Raw genomic sequence first — 7,054 nt, 5'->3', positions numbered from 1 at the left:
TGCTCACATCTCTGTTGTTTGGTCTTTGTTGGATGTCGTAGTATGACCTACAGTTGCTCACATCTCTGTTGTTTGGTCTTTGTTGGATGTTGTAGTATGACCTACAGTTGCTCACATCTCTATCGTTTGGTCTTTGGTGGATGTCATAGTATGACCTACAGTTGCTCACATCTCTATAGTTTGGTCTTTGTTGGATGTCGTAGTATGACCTACAGTTGCTCACATCTCTATCGTTTGGTCTTTGTTGGATGTCGTAGTATGACCTACAGTTGCTCACATCTCTGTTGTTTGGTCTTTGTTGGATGTCGTAGTATGACCTACAGTTGCTCACATCTCTGTTGTTTGGTCTTTGTTGGATGTTGTAGTATGACCTACAGTTGCTCACATCTCTATCGTTTAGTCTTTGTTGGATGTCGTAGTATGACCTACAGTTGCTCACATCTCTGTTGTTTGGTCTTTGTTGGATGTCGTAGTATGACCTACAGTTGCTCACATCTCTGTTGTTTGGTCTTTGTTGGATGTTGTAGTATGACCTACAGTTGCTCACATCTCTATCGTTTGGTCTTTGGTGGATGTCATAGTATGACCTACAGTTGCTCACATCTCTATAGTTTGGTCTTTGTTGGATGTCATAGTATGACCTACAGTTGCTCACATCTCTATAGTTTGGTCTTTGGTGGATGTCATAGTATGACCTACAGTTGCTCACATCTCTATCGTTTGGTCTTTGGTGGATGTCGTAGTATGACCTACAGTTGCTCACATCTCTATCGTTTGGTCTTTGTTGAATGTCGTAGTATGACCTACAGTTGCTCACATCTCTATCGTTTGGTCTTTGTTGAATGTCGTAGTATGACCTACAGTTGCTCACATCTCTATCGTTTGGTCTTTGTTGAATGTCGTAGTATGACCTACAGTTGCTCACATCTCTATCGTTTGGTCTTTGTTGGATGTCGTAGTATGACCTACAGTTGCTCACATCTCTATAGTTTGGTCTTTGTTGAATGTCGTAGTATGACCTACAGTTGCTCACATCTCTATCGTTTGGTCTTTGTTGAATGTCGTAGTATGACCTACAGTTGCTCACATCTCTATAGTTTGGTCTTTGTTGAATGTCGTAGTATGACCTACAGTTGCTCACATCTCTATCGTTTACTCTTTGTTGGATGTCGTAGTATGACCTACAGTTGCTCACATCTCTATCGTTTAGTCTTTGGTGGATAGTTGTCTTATTTACAATCAAACCATATTTTTATATTTAGCTATATAGGCAATTAAAATAAGATGATTTATATAAATTTATTTCATAAAAGAATTTGTTAAAAATATATATCTGGAAAAGATTTTAAATAAAAGATCAGATCATCAATAAAAACAATCATAACGAAAAAATCATATAAATATCTAAAAATTAATAAAAAAAAAAATGCAACATACATGTATAAGTCATGGAATGTTTAAAACAACCTTTAAAACTGTTCAAATTCACTGTATGCATACAATTCCGCGTTGTAATGTACTATTTGAACTTTTACTCTTTTTTGTTCTTTTTTATAAAAGTTTCACACAATAAATATGGTTTTAATAATGAAAACTATAAGATCAATTTAATGAACAATCGACAATTACACTAACATGAAATTCTGCCTAATAAAGTTCTATTACATAGAACACTCATCTACTTGTTAAAGCACAGTTAAAAAGTTTTATAACTAACTATGTGTGACTGCTAAGAAATTGGCGATCATATACTTTTTAATTCAAAGAAACCAAATCTAATATAGCACTTTTATTTAGCCGGTTTCCATGATTTCAATAGACAGCTATTAGTTAGGCAGCAATCATTTGATTTTCCGGGGGGGGGGGGGGCCTATGGTTTTTTTTTGGAAAAAAAAGTTTGTTTCCAGTTTTTGGAGAAAAAAATAATTTGTTTTTGATTCTGAGAAGAAAAAAAAATGTTTGTTTCACCCTCAGCTGCCACTATATGTAATGCTAAAATTGAAAGAAAAAAATTGTTTTCGACTTGTCACGAAACAAAAAAATTGTTTTTCGCCGCAGGCAAAAAAAAAAATTTTGTCCAGAAAAAAAAATGCCTTATCATAATCATATAGGTTTGATATAGAAAGTATTTGATACACACAACTATATAAATACCCTGCTATACACAGTCATTGTTTTCCATGAAAGACATACCTCACCTGACAGAATATACAATTTTTATAATAAAGGACTTATCATATCACAACTAGTACAGTACTAAAAACTCATACAATATTCCTTAGGCGACATGTATTAAAAAATATTCCATTGTTGACATGTCTCGCCTTTATGTAATAGTATAATGCAAATGTTGAAACTAAAATGGTATTTACTTTAACATGTTAAATTTCCAAAAACATTAACCGGAAATACAATATACTTGACATAAACACAAAATGAAATATTGCAAAATATTACCGGTATCCATAAAAATTAAAATGCTATTTAAAATTTGAAAGTCAATGGACCTATGCTTGAGCAGTTGACGCTACGGATCAACTTATCTCCGTCTAAATGAGGGATGCCAATGCGATTACAACTGCAAACCAAATATTCATACCCTTAACATGACACAATCACATTACATTGTTTTCAAAATCAGTGCATACAAGATATGATAAAAAAAAAATGCAAAAGTACAAAGAATGCCTCATTTCAAATATTTGGCAAACGAGGTCGGACATTGTTACTCTTAATTTGCAATATAAAATTTTATAATACTAGTACTGTTTAACCTGTTAAGTAATTCAATGATCATAATCGTTGGTACTTTATATAACAAGGCAGGTAAATGCACGCATTTATGAATCGTAAAATTCTTAGCTTTTTAATCAACTCTGATATCTGTTTATAATCATGATTTTGTGGCAAACGCATCGGCATTTGCATATCTTGTAAAGCGAACAAGCAAATGTAAGAAACAAATCTGTGTCTGCTAGCCTATATATGATTGTCTTGAAATAATCGTTGTATTAACTGAAAAGGGGCTGAGGATACACAACTGTTTCTGCAACCGCATTTTACATATTTGTCTCATACACTCCCTTATTTATTCTTTTACAAATTGTAATGTCCAAAAACCCGAGGCTATATTAAACTTCAAAGTCATAGGAGAAAAAACACGACCTACCCAAGTTGTGTGCTTAAATGTCACTTAATACTGAGTATAGGATGCAACACCAACATGTACAAAAATAATGACCCTTGAAATCTTAACCACGAGATATGTGACCATCTTATAGCATATGACCAGTTTCTGCTTGAAAATAATATGGTTTCTTGTCTATTGTTTCCCAGAAAAGTTGTGGGTTTCTGCAAGTTCATCCCCCCTAAATTTCGACGAGAGAAACAAATGAGCTAGAATTAGGATTTCTGCTATGCAACAAACAAAGCCTAAGTAAACCCGTCATTTGTTTTGTTTTTTAAATAAAACATGAGTACAAAATAATTTAAAATAGACAACAATGTACAAATATATAAGAGTATTAAAAATATGTCAACATGCTAAATCAAAATAATATCATATGTTGATAAATTAAAACTGGGTCACATAACTATTTTCTTCTTCGAAAGCTACCTTATGTTTTATTGTCTTAGATGCTGCTTCTGTTGAAATATCATCGTCAGACGATTTTGCCTTTTCTACATCAACAGATACCAGAGAATCTCTGTTCCGATCAGGGGCTGTTACAAAAGATGCTTGACTACTTGCTCCACTATGTTGTCTAGTTCTAGCCTGAAACATATCTGATCGTCTCGAGTCTGTCGTACCTGGTCTCATAACAAGCATAACACTGGATACAGTCTGACGATCAGCACTGCCTGCGTACGCATCGTGAATTAAAATACTACCTCCATGCTGACTAAATGCAGCGCTTTCTTGTCGATTTATGCCATTTTGTTTTAGGTCGGTTGCTGAATACCCAATTTTTCTATTGTTGTAAAGAGGTCTAACTATCAGAACAATTATGCAAGAGGATAAAATTGCACCAAAACTAAGAAAAATACCCCCCAAAATGATCAAATCGATGATATCTAATGTCCCTCCAAGAATAATCAGGGTTATACCTAATCCTAATAAGATTATTATGATGCAAATGCCACAAAGCACATTTGATCGATTTTCGTCGTTGCACATCTTCTAAAACTATACATCCCTCACCAAGGCCTGCAACTGTAAAAATAAAAATAAAATGTTATCTTTAAAGCGAAATAACCATAAGAAAATGACCCAAAAATGATTAATCTAATTCAATTGATTAATTGTTGGTTGCTTAACCTCCAGTGGCAAATATTTCATGCATGTTCAGGATGATAATCTAATTCAATACAGATACCAATGTACAATGCAATTTTTAATGTAGAGAACTGGCACTGATTCGAAATAACTGCAAATGAGCACAGAAAACTCAATATCAAATATAGATTTTTGTCAAATCTTAAGGCATTATAATGCAGTTTTTAAGATAATAATATATATCTTTTAAAGAAGAGTAGAAACAATAGCAAAAGGAAATCAAAAATCATTTGTGGAAAAAAAAAGAACACAAAAAATATGTAATACAATCATGACAATGTAGTTTATGAAATTATGAGGCACTAAACAGAATATTATAAATTGAGCAGCATGAGCAGTTTTGAGCACTAAAAAAAACAAAAAGGGAAATAACGTACATTTTGTATTCCAGAAGGATAAACAGTTTCTTCTTTTTTAACCCACTGTGTTGCTCATGGCTGGTAATTAGGACAAAGACTCAATTCAATTAGGATTGAAACGTATATATCTAGTTTTGGAAATATTTTTCACTTTCATCTTACTGTAGATTTTCTGCATCAAAAAAGCCTTACTTTTTAACAGAATCTATAGATATACATGAAGGTCACTCGCAAATCCATTTTATATTGTTAATGGCTAAAAATATGAAACGTTATTGCATCTCCACATTGTCTGTCAGGCTTTCATGTTTCATGCCAAGAAATTGCCTCCGTTGAAATTCTGCAAATATCCCATAGAGCAAATTACAAGTACATGGATGATTAATATTGACCATTTGGTACATGTATATGGTCGTGTTCTAAGCAACACGTACATAAAGGTCATAAATTAATTTATTGAATGAAATCATATCTTTAACTACTAATGGGTGTCGTAGGAGGTCTACCGGAATTTTTAGCTAGGATTTCTTGGCATGTAACCTTAATAATTCGGGGCCTTATCATTTTATAGTATACATTTGTATCAAATAATATATACATGTAAATATAATATATAATATGAAAGTTAGGGTCTTCAACCACAATTCTTAACTCAAGGGTTGGCAAAGTATTACACAGGCAGGAAAACCTAGGTTCAGGTTTTACCAGGATAGGCAATACTCCCTAAATTGAGTAATATTTGGCAATACAAACTATTAAATTAGGCTGTTAGTTTTCTTGCTTGAATTGTTTTTTACTTTTTCATTTTGGGGCCCTTTATAGCTGACTATGCGGTACATGTATGGGCTTTGCTCATTTTTGAAGACTATACAGTGACATATAGTTGTTAATTTCTGTGTCATTTTGGTCTCTTGTGAAGAGTTGTCTCATTGGCAATCATGCCACATCTTCTTTTTTTATAATGTAAAGCTTGTTTCTACACCGAACAGTACAATACCAGTACTGTCAGTTTTCACGCTTAGCCAGCAACTTAGGCTTGTAAAATTGAGTATGTGTCATTAATAAAATTCATCTCTACAGGCCAACAAAATCTATCTAAAATGTTCCAAAACTGAGCTTCAGGGTTGTAGATTTTAAAGTTTAGTGGAGACTATACTTTAGTGTCCTAGTGATATTGCTAAATATATTAATTTCATACAGATAACCATTAATATTGAGCGTCATTTTCAAAGGATAAACAAATTAAATGTTCTTTTCTGTTATAATTCTACATACACAAAGTACAGTTATATTTTGTAAATTTGTTATACCTTGTTTATTATTTCTCCCTTTTGTTTGAATCAATCACAAATTTTTAAAAATGCCTATGAGGGTAGTGAATAGGAAAAGTATAATTGCTTTATAATCATACTACTACATGTTAATACATATATACACCCTTCAAAGGGCCATTTGACCAACCAACAGTTCTACTATAAAAAGGCTTATTATTGCAAATGAACAAAAGTGTTATAATCTGATTAATTACTTACATACATACTAGTTAATAGTGATGTCTATGAAATTTTGTGACTTTGACCAAATATACTTTAAGCAAGATCAACTTAGGGCAGGTCAGGTTTGGACATATAACTACCTAACACCAAAACACAGCTCAGTTTCCAATTTCAAATAGGGTATCAATAATAACTAATATTAGATTGCACTTGTAAACATGTACAAATGATAAAAAATAAATCAGGCTACATAGTAAATTGCAGTCGTTAACGGTTACCATGTATGTTCTTTCATTAAAAACAAAAATGAATGTATATTTGTTTCTTTTATTTTCCTATTTGTGCAAGTTGAATGGTGTATAATTTTGGTAAACCGGTAAAGGTTAAAAAATAGGAACACCATTGGCACCAATTTTTCCAACTTGCCTTGTCATTAGAGCTGGGTATTATTTAAATACAAATTAATCTTTCCCGTGTAACGATGGTTATTTCTTCAACTCACCTTAGTTTTGAAATTTCTTTTCTAGAATTATTACATGCATTTCGAAATTTTTTGTTTACAGGTGTTGAAACAACCGCTTTGTTTACCAAGGAAGTTGTTTAAAAGGCGGAATCAGACAGGTGCTTTCGGAAAAGCTCCGAGTTTCCGGCGTTGATTGTACATAAAAAAATAATAGACAGTGGTTATTTTGCCGGCTCTGATTAAAATATGTTAAATTCCAGCCGGTAAAATAGCCTATTTCTAAAGAAATGCTAAGTTTCCGGAACCAGCATTTAAAATACTAAGTAATGAATTTGTAATTTTGTAGGTTCTTTGGAAAGAGTGAAATTTGATATTTAATTTTAAAAAGTACTACGATAAT

General features: G+C 32.7%; 1 long non-coding RNA gene across 1 annotated transcript; it reads right to left on the bottom strand.

Annotated features, from left to right (window-relative positions):
- Positions 1 to 3,963: 3,963 nt before the first annotated feature.
- LOC143045276 (uncharacterized) lies at positions 3,964 to 6,796 on the bottom strand. The gene is made up of 2 exons (XR_012968918.1): positions 6,694 to 6,796; positions 3,964 to 4,213 (listed from the first exon to the last, which is right to left on the bottom strand). It is a non-coding gene; the product is annotated as an uncharacterized LOC143045276 (long non-coding RNA).
- Positions 6,797 to 7,054: the final 258 nt, after the last annotated feature.

The sequence above is a fragment of the Mytilus galloprovincialis genome, chromosome 9, assembly GCF_965363235.1.
Source record: "Mytilus galloprovincialis chromosome 9, xbMytGall1.hap1.1, whole genome shotgun sequence".
Classification (NCBI taxonomy): domain Eukaryota; kingdom Metazoa; phylum Mollusca; class Bivalvia; order Mytilida; family Mytilidae; genus Mytilus; species Mytilus galloprovincialis.
The sequence above is the reverse complement of the archived record's forward strand: the minus strand, read 5'-3'. Positions and strand labels throughout refer to the sequence as shown.